Raw genomic sequence first — 12,826 nt, 5'->3', positions numbered from 1 at the left:
GCAGCGAACCTCAATCGAAGCATCTGGTTATATTTAGCCTCTCTGTTGCTACCACTTCTCCCTGCATACCTCTCGTCTCATGCTATGAGGTCATGCTCAGACCCTCTGGCATATATGCATGCTTGTCCAAAATACTTTAGCTGTAAAAACAGATGCCAGGGGGACCTCGGCAATAAATCCATGGGTTTCACTGCAGTGTCCTTCCTGAATGTGCTCTTTTCAAATACTGGTGCGTTTGCTTCGTAGAGGGTTAGGGTTCGCTCTGTGGAGCTTCAGTATCAAACAGGCGGGCCAACATCGCCTCTATGTCTTATTAAATGGACGAGGATCAAGTTTGTCTTAAGCACTTACAAGAGCCAAAGTTTGTGTGTGGTGATGTCAGACGATGAGATTTCACAGATATTTGCTTACGAGCCCCTGCATGGTTTGAAACAGGTATTATATCATTAACCACTAATGGGGAGAAACTGCTGTGACCTTATTGATTCGGGTGTGGCCAGATGTGTGGCAAGATTCAGTGTGTCAACCCACAGAGAGCAAGGTGATTTAAAGGGCTGGGTCGGTATCTGGTCTGCTGGTCAGGTCCGATGTATGGAGCTTAACCCGGTTTGACTTTATGCAAACTGACATTTGTAGCAACTGTCATTTTGAGACACTGGCAAATTTAAAAGTAGCCCACATCAGCAACCTGCAAACAGCGTTAGTAATAAGCAACATGAGAATGTGATTAAAATAAAATGATGTTTGTTTAGGCTATAAAAGCCACAGATGCCTGAATCAAGTTACTGATCTTGGGTGCCCCAATGGTTCACCTGGTAGATCAAGGCTTTGTCCTTACATAGCATAGAGGGTTTGAATCTCTCCGGCAAGGCTTTTTATTGTTAATCATTCCACACCCACACCCCTTTCATCCCTTAAGACTGTCATCCCTATTTGTTACAATCATCTGTCCAGGCATGCACTTTCTGCTGACAGACCACCCCGTTATTGATCGGCCAAAGCAACCAATCCCCGCTCTCTGTGCTAGAACTCATCCCTTTCTCGCTCTCACGCAGGACTGTTTGAAGAAAAGTGAGGACACGCATTTGCCAACACTGGGGAACAAAGGACGAGGAAGGACGAAGATAATTGCAGAGGTGAGGTGGACTTCATGCCAAAGTGTTGGAGATAAATGGATCATAATTAAAGCAAAGTCCAAGCCTATAGATGACAAATGTGCAGCCCAGGTCCACCTGGCGTGCAGCAGGGTAAGTGCTTTTCCCCTGCTGGTGCAGGTGTTTACCTGGTAGGATCTGACTTTGGGTTACTTGTGTTCACTAATGAGGAAGATGCTTTAAAATAGCATCGGTGCTGACCTATCTGTCCCAAAGATCAACATAGATGCAGCTTTGAGTGTGAGAGGAATAACTGTGACCAATTAGCAATTATTTTACAGCAAGTAGCTGTATTAGTTAGCTTTATTTAGTTCAAATCTACAAAGTAAAATGCCGAGCTGTCTGTCTATATCTTGCAATTAGTTCACCTTTCTGTGATTTGCACCATCTACAGGCACAATTTCTGTGCTTGTGGTTGCTGTTTCGCACTCAGTGATCTGTGAAATACTCTACAATACAATAAGCCTGCGGGTTTAGGAGCAATGGGGCAGCCACACTGATGTTACGCCTAAAGCATATTTCAAATCATACCAGAGGCACAAAGATGAGCCTGACGCCACTCAGCAACACTTTAGAGGCAACGAGTTCAGCATGCATTTGATTTGGTGTTATGGAGGTAACAGGCTACCTGGATAATTCATCAACTACAGGGTGCTTCTACTCAGTTATCCAAATGTACAATAATGCACGTGTGCATTTGTGAACAATCACACAGGTTTAAGGTCGTGAAGACTATTATGAATTTATGCTCTATTGCAGACTGTTAGTTTTAGGTAGCTGCAACTAATAAACTGTCCACTGAGACGTCAGTGAATTATCAACAGTAATGGGGACATTGTTACCAGAAAGAAATGCTGCTAATGAATTCTTAGATACAATTTTAGTCTTAGACTCCTCTTACATCTCAAAACCTGGCCAAAATTAAATCAAAACTAAGCCTATAAGCCCAGAAAAGATGAGAGAGGTACTGTGTATAAGACTGCTTCCTGACACTGCTGTCGTTAACAGTAAATGGTTCTGATGTGATCCTGGTCAAGGACAGAGCTAAAAATGTTTCTGACTTTGCTATCAATACCGGTCACACCAACAATGCCACCAACCACTCAAATATTTAGATATAATTAATAGAATATAATATTTAATATTTTAGTATAAAGAGTCCTGTTGTTATTCGTGTAAGTAAAGTTTCCTGTATTATATGCATCATAAGAGAACACTACAGCTATAGACATTTGAGGTAATGAGCTGTAGATTCCTCCATCTTTGTAAAAGCTGTTGAAACACAACATTTATTAGAGGAACTCTAAATTTACGGCTGCCCAGGGGCCTGATTTATGTAAAGTCATCCAATCTGCACATGCAATCTGTCTGTAATTAGCAAATGACTTATTAAAGCCTAAAAAAAAATTCATGGCAAGCGGCACATATAACTAATTGATCACACACAAAGCGCACCTCCATTGGCAAGCAAACTGAGCTAAGGATGATGCGCCAACCTGATCAGTAATATGGGTTTGAAATGAGATGCAAAGGGCTCGGTAAATGTAGCTCTGCCGAGTAGAACAGCTCGGCATATCTGACATAAAAATGGGTGACAAATTAAAATGTCTCAGTAAGGACCTGAACAGTTTAAGTGCTACTCGGTATAGATTCTACAAGTCTCTGAACTCTATTGGAGGGATGAACACAAATTTCCAAAGGATATTTAATGTTCCAATTCTCCTGTGTTTACTGAGACGGTCTCTCTTCAGTAATTTGTAATGCAATACTTTAGGCAATATCAAATTTAATGGACTCCATTTAAATTGCAATATAAATGACAACCAGGAATATATAAATAACATAATAAATAAATAATATAAATAACAGTCCTTACACCCAGGAGGTAAACAAAAGAACCAACAGATGAATATAATAGCCAAGAATAAATGGAGGTTGTGACACAGATGGCAATCCCAAACTCAATGCATACCAGAGAGTTATAACAGCAGTGAGGAGACCAAGCAAAGTCTAAAATGTTTCCTGAAGGGAGAAGATGTTGACCTATGAGAAGGTCAATGTCTTCAGCATCCCCTCACCCTCAACCTTACCCTCAGTATCGTCCATCATGCCACAGTGGCTCCAGATGGTAGAGGAAGAGTATGCTTTCAGACACACACGGGGCAATGAGCTTACAGCTCAGATAACCAGAGATCAATGAAAGTCAACAGCTCGGATGCAGGGGAATGGGGCCGTTTGGTCGTCTTTAATGGATGATCAATAGAGGTGACTGGTTTTAATGGACGGTCAGTGGCGCTGACTGGACACAATGAGGATCAATCGACTGGTCCCAGGAAATGGTTGATTGTTGCAGCTCCGGACAAATAGTGCTCAGATTTGGTTATTAGCTTTTAAATGTATGTGAGCTCACTCATGGTTTCTTCACACCTGCTTAAAACCATGTCGGCCATGACCTCATAAAAGATCTCAATTACCCACCAGTTTATTCAATTAGTCTGATTAAAGATACTGTTTTGGCCTGTATGTTGGGATAATATGAACCAATTATATCTTTCATCCTACTGCAACCCAAACACGCCCCATTATGTACAAGCATGGCCGCCCCCCCACCCCTAAACATACTGTGCTGTTGTGTGCTTCTATAAAAGCAATATGACTGTTTCCATGAAATCAATTCAGCGCTGGTTTAACAATCAATAACTCATCTCAAGACATGTACTGCTGCCTGATCTTGGGAGTGGAGCGGGTGGGTGAGTGCATGTAGCAGTTATTGGTTTTGGAGGCCCCTAGCTTCCTCTCTAAAGCCACAATTTGAGCATGTGTTATTCTTAAATCAATGGGGACTTTAGGGCTACACGCACAAACTCAACAAGCAGGCTGTAGTGGAATGAGAGGCAGAATACAATACCACTCTGGGTTCGAATTTATCTTCCAACACTTTGCAGCTCAGCCCATTCCATCTACTGTCCAAACATTTTGACTTTGTATTCAATTAATTGTTGCCCCGTTGGTTGTTGTGAAGCTTATCCAGGGACTTGTTGATGGCAAATCTTTCACACTGATTTACAAGCTTGCCAAATGAGGGGTGTGGGTAGCTGCTGTTTGGCCATCCTTGCTCTTTTTTCTTTGTCAATAAGGCTCATAGCTTAGTGAAGGGATGTGGTATCAGCAGCAGGAGGTGTATTGGAGTATTGGATGCAAAGTACAGCCAACACCGAATACCCATTTATAATTCTCAAAACCATATTTTGGATATCTTAAGTAGGACATCCTATAATGCAGTGAGAGATTAGCAGTGAGAACACTTTTTTAGACAAATATTGTGATTGTGATTCATGCATTTCTTCTTTAAAGCAACAACATTGGATACTTTCAACATAAAAGCTGCTCGTTCCTGCAGGCCACGCCTACATGTTATGTTGAAATGTGATGAATTGAATGAAGTGAATTGAGTAACACATCTTTACTTAGCTATTGAATTGTAAAAACCTTCAGTCACAGTAGAATATTCATATTGATAAACATGTAAAATAATCATCATGACGTATTCTGAAAAAAAGATCTCCAACACAGAGAGCAGATGAGAGGACAGAAACGCTGCGAATAGCAACTTTTACCTAAACCCTGTTACATCGCCATGTCTGTTCGAATTATTTTTTCAGCCCACACACACACACACACACACACAGATAAAATCTGGATCAGTAATTCAAATGCTTTTCCTGTTTTAAACCAATGCACCCCCTACAACTATCTTCTTTATGGAGTCTGTTTTATCTTGTTTTTATCACGTTTTATGTTTGTTTTATTTTAGAACAGTTAAATACCTTCATGAGAAACACATGTTCATCATTATGTAGATTTTGATTTGAGCTCAAGTTCACATAATTAAGTTTAATGTGGGTGCAGACCTTGGTTTCCATTGCGATTCCCCTGTCTGTTTTACATGACTATGAAGTACACAGTAAGGAGACCCTGTATATTTGTGCATTTCTATCTAATGTCCTTGGATGTGTGTGGGTGTGTGTGAGTACTGTCATGTCTCACTGGGTCCTCTTCTCTGTTACAGCTAAACCAAACATCTGGTTTATCACATGATCTAACCACTGGTGGGAAATCACAGAAAACGGTTAAGCCGCATTGACTTGTTTCAGTGACAGCCTTCATTTTCCCCATCTGTTCTCTTCAACATTCACTGTATCATGTGGTATAGTCCCCTAACATAGACAAGGTCACTGACATTCATGTGTTTGAGTCGAGCCAATCCTGGCTGGCAGATGATGTTGCACAGGAGGTGCTAATCAGAGACACGAGGCTAAGAAAGCTTTTAAGCTTTCACAGGAACCAAATGAGGAAAGCCGTTCCTCACCTTGCCTTGACAGTGTATCGCAACTTATGTAATGTGGATACTCTGTTGGCCAAAGCTAATTTAGTTTGCCAGACCTTAGCTTATATAAATAGGCTTTTGCCATTACTCTTCCTATTATCATTACAGCTCTGTGTCCCCCTGCCTTACCTTCTACCTGCAGACCTAATCTTTATCTTTGCATCTGTTCCTCTGTTGCTCTTTTCTAAATCCTCCAACAACAAGTATGTGGATGATATTTGTAACACTGCTCTGTTATCCACCAACATTAGACTCTGATCCAATACATGTGGAATCTGGCCTCTGATATCAGAGTGACGATGGGGATTAAATGTGCTTGTGTGAAAAGTGCACGCCTGTCTAGAAGCACAGACACCGGTGTACACAAAATTAACGGTGAATGGTAGAATTTCACACCTTCATTATTCAATTTCAAGTGCTCTTAAAAATAGCTAGAGGACAAACCTTACATCATAACAAAACAATGTAGACCATAATTCATTACATCACTGAGCGCCAAATGGTCATTATTTAGCTTTCCACAACTATGGTTTCCATTTGATTTATAGTATAGACCTTAGTGGGAAAGACCACCTACTGGAATTAAACCATTCAAAACAAATGATCAAAGACAACAATTTGGAAAGAAGACAAAAAAACAACATTAAGATGGCTAGTCTAATTCTAACTGTCTAGCAATTATAAATAAAACTTGAATACTGGACTTAATATCAAGAAAAATGCCATATTTAGAATGTATGTCAATCATATAAAACTCAAAGCACTGCATTATCTCACACTGTTGGCTCACCCTCACTATTTTAATTTAGATCAAAACAAGTTTGATGCACCACTACCATAACCTAGACTTCAAAGGTCACTTTCAGACAGACAAATAAATGGAAATAAGTTAATAAATACATTACTTATTAACTTATGGCGCTGAAGTGCGCCCCCTTTTTTTCACAGATCTTGTGAGAAGAAAAATATCTGGTTCCAAATGAAGCCAAAGGTTCAGATCATAAACGGAGCTTTCAAAGGAATATATATCGAAAGAAAATGTTTGTGCTCTTTCATCAACCCCAAACCCAACACTCAATAGAAAGTCTGAAAAGCCTTTCAGCCCTTTGAGCGGCACAGCCGGCAGGAATTCTGCCACATCTGGCACTTAAAACTTATCAATGGCAATAAATGGGGAATGGGAGCCATACGCAAATGTGTGGCACCTCCTGTCAGGCAAATTAAATATCACACGACCAAATAATGACAGGGAATGATGTTTAAGTCAGAAAACGTGTATAAACACATGTATAAATTGTTTTTACTGCAGCTGCAAAAAAGCATACCTATGATAGGATAAGAAAAAGTAAATAAATAATAGTACTCTGTGGTTTCTTAATCATTTTCTGATGACATTAATTAGTGTGCATGACAGGACAAAAATATTCAACGATTAAGTAAGTGATATCAAGCAAAAAACCACACTTTTATTTGAGCCCTTAACAAGAATGAAAGATTTTATGTTAAAACTAAATAGTTTTATCATAAGAATTAGCGCTGAAACAGTGCAGCTTCTCTCAGTAACGATTCTGATACCACAAAGTTAATGTAGAGTCAAGATGACAAATCTGCTCTAAACTATGATACAGTCCCTGAATTCCATGATAATTCAGCAGTCTAACACGTTGAACAGGGCCTGAAATGTCATCAGTGAGCATGACTGTAACAGTTGAGGTGAGGGTGGTTGATTGTCACCTAATGCTCTCCGTCTTTATGCTAAAGTCATCAGTATATGAAGCATTTAGCAATACACATGGCCTAACCACCCTCATAATCGTAAAAATACAACAGCAGCATTTCTGGTGACAAAATACATTTATAGGCTGTTCAAACTGTATAATTTCTATGTTAAAACACTCTTACCAACCATGCCTGCAGTACTGCGCTTGTGCCAAAACATACATCAGCCACACAGAATGTGCACAGTGTTACAGAGTGCTGTGCCAACTTGACCCTGGAAAGCTGAGGCCGAAGACAGACTGAGCTCGCCTCCCGTGACAGGTGGATATAAAGTGGATAAGAGCTGCTCAGTGGGAATGAATAGCTAGAGCAGGGGTCTCAAACTTAAATTACCTGGGGGGGCCACGGGCTGTTTATTTGCTCCCGGGGGAGAAAAAACACTCAAGGGAAAAAATACGGTGCCCCTCCTCCCATGATTTATCCCTTACGTCATACCACTGTACTGTAGAGTAATGCTGCTTTAAGACAGTGATATTGTTCAACATCCTCCTGGATCACTATTCTTCACAAATATTTACAATCTATATATGATTTTGTCATCCTGATTGTTCATTCCGTAACAAATTAATGTTAAAAAAAATGTGAATGTGTCCAATCAAATGTGATTTGGGACGACGAGCTAACTCCATGAATCATATGACACCACACTTACCCTTAGCTAGTGGGTAGCGAGAGGAGCAGTGTCATAATAGGAGGTGTGTGTTTGGATTCATATCAAGGATTAGATTTAAATCCTGTTAGTCAAGAAAGATGTCAGCAAAAGATGCTCTAACTTCGGTTTTACTGTGACTTTAATGTATTGTTTTAAAACGCAAGCTTTTGCCCTGCAGCTGAGTAACAAAAAGGTCAAAACTAGAAAACATGAAAAACAACCATCACCAGTCCAGCTCTCTTGAAACTGTCTCCAAGTCAGTCTCTTAAATAATTAGTCTAGAATAAAAGCCTGGGAAAAAATGAAAGTGGGGTAGTGGTGGGTGCATATCGAGGTGATGTTTGAAGGTTTGGAAATGTCAAGGGACTGTTGAGACGAGTGAGTGGTCCCAGCCCACCTGTGTAAGTCTAGTAAGAGAGTCCAGAAGTCCAGTAAGTTAAATTATTCTTTGGATGTGTTGATGGTTTATTCCAAGGGCAGCCGCTGCCCTTTTGAGTAGACAGGGGCAGGCAGGAGGGATGCAGGCAGGCTGTCCTGGTTGGTGTTCAGATAAACAAACAGGGGCAGCCAGCCACATGTGCAGCTGCCAACCTGCCTGCCAGCGGACAGTCCTCGCAGGGGCAACCCTGGCAACCATTATTAAGGCCAACTCTGGCTCTGGGCCAGAGCTTAATTTAAGAGGTATTTTCACATGCTTGGCATCGAGTGGGAGTCTGCTTAGACATCAGTATGCATGTGCTTGTCTGTGACCACACTTTAGAAAGAAATACAGCTAATGTCATCTGTGTGTGTGTGTGTGTGTGTGTGTGTGTGTGTGAAAGAGAGAGAGAGAAAAGGGCTTCAGACCAACTTTTCCACTGGCTGATCAATACTTATATATATATAATCTAGTTTTGTATTGATGTAATTATTGAATTTAAAGTTTCTCTGCCTCAAGCACTGGCTGCCATGCCAGGTTATCTTTGAAAGAAAACACCAACAACTGGCGCTGCGTTCGCGGTTCATTAACCAAAGAACTGTACTTCTAAAATTGAGGTACTTGCACTTTGAGTATTTTTATTTTCTAGTCCATTAACTTATATTTCTACTCCACCAAATCTCTGAGGCAAATATTGTACTTTGTACCCTACTACATCTATCTGTCAGCTGGAGTTACTCTGCAGAATCAGATTAATTATACAATAACAACAGAGCACATTAATGCATCAATAATTCCAATCACATCCCAATATATATATTGATCTAAAATGAAATAAAATGCTGTGGTATTTTGGTACTTTATGTATATTTTGATGATAAAAGTAACATTCTAAATGCAGGACTCTCACTTGTAACAGCATCTATACTTTTTTACAACTTTAACTTCAGAAAAAGATCTGAGTACTGTTGTTGACAGCCTGTTTTTCTTCTTCTCAGACTCAGTTGTCTCTCCCTACCCTCCGGCCTCATCCTCTCTCTCTCATCAATTTGCTGTTTAAAATAATCAGCTATAGGCCACTGCATCTTTGGAACAGGCTCACAGCTGCATGAATTCTCCATACCACTTCGTACACATGCACACGCTGTGCACTGTGGCCACAAGCACAGAGAAATTATCGCAGAGAGAGGTGCTAGGTGTTCAGACCCAAAAATGAGTCAGTTGAAGGCCAAGGACACAGAAGCACACGTCTCAGCTTGAGTGTTTGCATTAACAGCACCATGGGATGGACAGACGAAAGAAAGAAATTATATACATATATATGTATGTACACACACACACACACACACACCAAAGAAAACAGACCGCAGGCCAAAGAGCTCAACTCACTTCAGCTCCATTGCATGTCATCATCTACTACACCAACCCTGGGCTAAACACATTTAGGCTGACTGATGAAGGTTTTCTTTAGTCCAAAACTTCAACCACTTTCTCTTACTGAATCAGGGCCAGAATACCAAATTTATAGTACACATTGGGGTAATGGGGGAGGTTCCTGTGTGTTGAGGGAAATCAGTTTTGTACCTATGATTCCTGAGTACAGTAAATCATGATAGATTAACAGTGACCTAATGAAAACTCCTCAGCAACTGTGATAGGAGCTTCCATCATCCTTTCCTGTCGCTGAAAACAAGTGGTGTAAAGGAACACAGGGACAGCTAAGACAGCTTCATCTGTCTCCCTGATTGATACAGAGAGGGTATCAAGAGGAAGGGAGGGAGGCTGAGATCGTCACTCTTTCTTTCTGCACAGGCCAAAAGAAAATACTTCAATACAGACTCCATCTATTTAGTGAGCCACTGCTCTCACAAGAATTTAATATCTGAAGGATGTTATTGGCGACAGTTTAATACAGCTGAAGGGCTGCCTTTTATGTTTCGCGTTTCTCTCTCAATGTCTCTCCCTGATGCACCACTGTTCATCTTGTTAAGACAGACTCAAGGTTGCTCTCAGGCCTCGGTGACAACAAGCAGATGCTGCCTGTCTTGTGTGTATGTGTGCTTGGGTAAGAAGAAAACTGAAGAAAAATAGAGAAAAATACCAGCATCAGTAAAAAGGTCTGAGGAGGTCTTAATCAGTCTTCTAACAGCAGCAGTGAAAATACAGAACTCTAGATATCTTTAATACTTCACCCGATTGCTTTTCACAATTTCCACAAGATGGGAAATGCAAATTAGTGACTTATCTAAAGAAAATAACTAGAATAAAAGGCGTTCCCAGCCACTCTAGAGGGTTTGGACAATAGAAGCAGAACTGAAGAGCAGAGAGATTACATCATCTTTCACTAATATGAACCTGCTTGCACTCTTTAAATATGGGATGAGAACACTAAGTCAGAGAAAGCTGGCTAGCTAACACTGTTTAGCTGATGTGATTTGCTTTAATAACACACATATGCACACACGTACACATGCCGCACACACATATATCTCGTTCTCATGTGGTCAGTAATCAGGGTCCTACTTTCTGGCAACTTTACATCTTTTTGTTTGCCAAGTTGACAGTGATTACTATAAATGTGCTAAGAGTAAGACTATGAGATGACATAAGCCTCACACAAAGTAATGCCAGGCGCAGGCCTATCCGTTTCAGTAACACTAACTGTTATGACAAGAAGTCCTCTGAGTTTGGATTAGCCCATAAAGGCTTATATAATCTCCATCAGCCAGTCGCATATTAAAGCCACACAATCACCACTTGTACTGCAAAGACACAATGCATGACCTTGTTTAACCGCTTTGATAGGAAGCACACATTTTGTTTTTATGTTCAGCTGCCATCCTCAATCATTTCTCATTCTCCAGTTACTCCAAGGTGGATCAGGAGCCATGCACACCCACTCGCTTAAGGCTGCTGTACGGTTTATTGGAATCAAAGTGATCTAAAGACACACAAGTCAGAGTCTTTCTTCAACCCCATCCAGCTCCCAAAGATCACTATTCAGAGGGCCAACATGAGAGACAAGAGGGAGAAATGGGGGGGCAGACACACAAGGGAGGACCTGTCCCGGGATGACTTGTTGTTTCTGCTCAGCATTCTGGAGGGAGAGCTACAGGTAGGAGGATTTGTTCACATTCTGCATACACATTTGTTCAACTGTTGAATGGAGCTCATGTGAAACTCAAAAGTCACATAAAGGGCACAAAATGTGACTGCAGAGATTTAACATGAAGTTAAAGCCAGCGTTCTACTGTAATGTTTGTCACACTAGGCCAGAGATGAGGTAATTGCGGTGCTGAAATCAGAGAAGACAGATCCAGCTCTGCTGGGGGCCCAATATGGTTTCTGCGGACCGGATGAGGTGCTCCGAGCCCTGCAGAGAGACTCCCTCCGGGCCCAGCAGTACCACCTACAGGATGCCTGCAAAAAACCAATTGCTGAGGTACCAACAGCCAATAGTAAGAAACTAGACACCATATGGAGCGGATAATCACATTTAATGAGGTGAATGCATTACTGTCTGACACAAGAGCGTCTATTACTGCTGCATCATTGCACAAATTTGTTATTTTGCACTACAGGTGTTACGTGTGCTGGATCTATTCTTCTGAAGTGATTAAAAATCTTCTAACCTGAAGGATTTTTCCCCCTGATTTGTACAGTTTAATTTCTTCGGGGGAACAAGTTTCCAATTAAAACTTTTAGCAGCAAGGTCTCTAGATTATTTATTTAAGTGACTAGTGCATTGTTTGAATAAAATTCTATGTCTGTGAAGCAAAAATGCTGAATTTTAAATCACAGCTGCTCATCAAAAAGACCCCAAACAAATCTTAAATTAAGCATTTGGGTGAAATTATCCTTCAAAATTGATTTTCAGCGGCAAACAGCACTGCACAGATGTGTAATCCTGACTTTTTCTCTTACAGTAGCAAGAGCTTCACTTGCTAAATGTACGTACTATGTAGGCACTTCCTCACACTGGGCAGCCTTTCCACACGTCAAGGTACACTGACCTCTTTCACTTCACAGCCCCTTGTGTCTCTTTCCTTTTTTTCCCCTCAGCTCAACCACTTGGTGGAGGCCCAGAAGCGCTCATCCAAACAAATGCTGGATCAGCTCCTGAAGGTCTCCCGCTCTCACAGAGACGCTCTACACAGGCTGGAGGAGCAAGAGAGGAGCCACAGGGCTTTTGTCCATAGGAGCAACTGCCTTACCACTCTGCTGGAGCAGGACAGAGAGAGGTTGGTGCACCCTACCCTAGAGGTTTAGCTGAATGCAAAGACAGCACTGATATTTTATAGCACCCACTAAATTGGTAGACTGCATTGAATCTAAATTTGTAGTAAGATCCATGCCTTTCGGAGTCCCTCCTGGTGTAAGAGATGAGGATTTACAGCTAGCGTAGAGGAGGCGAAGGGATTAAACTATTTCAGCAC

The 12,826-nt window shown here is 41.1% G+C and overlaps 1 protein-coding gene across 3 annotated transcripts in view; it reads right to left on the bottom strand.

The window, feature by feature from the left end:
• cmss1 (cms1 ribosomal small subunit homolog) overlaps positions 1-12,826 on the bottom strand; it is a 29,586-nt gene that overhangs the window by 2,946 nt on the left and 13,814 nt on the right. The window lies entirely within an intron of this gene.

This window comes from Pempheris klunzingeri, chromosome 10 (genome assembly GCF_042242105.1).
Source record: "Pempheris klunzingeri isolate RE-2024b chromosome 10, fPemKlu1.hap1, whole genome shotgun sequence".
NCBI classification, from domain to species: domain Eukaryota; kingdom Metazoa; phylum Chordata; class Actinopteri; order Acropomatiformes; family Pempheridae; genus Pempheris; species Pempheris klunzingeri.
This window is presented reverse-complemented; position numbering and strand designations above follow the sequence as displayed.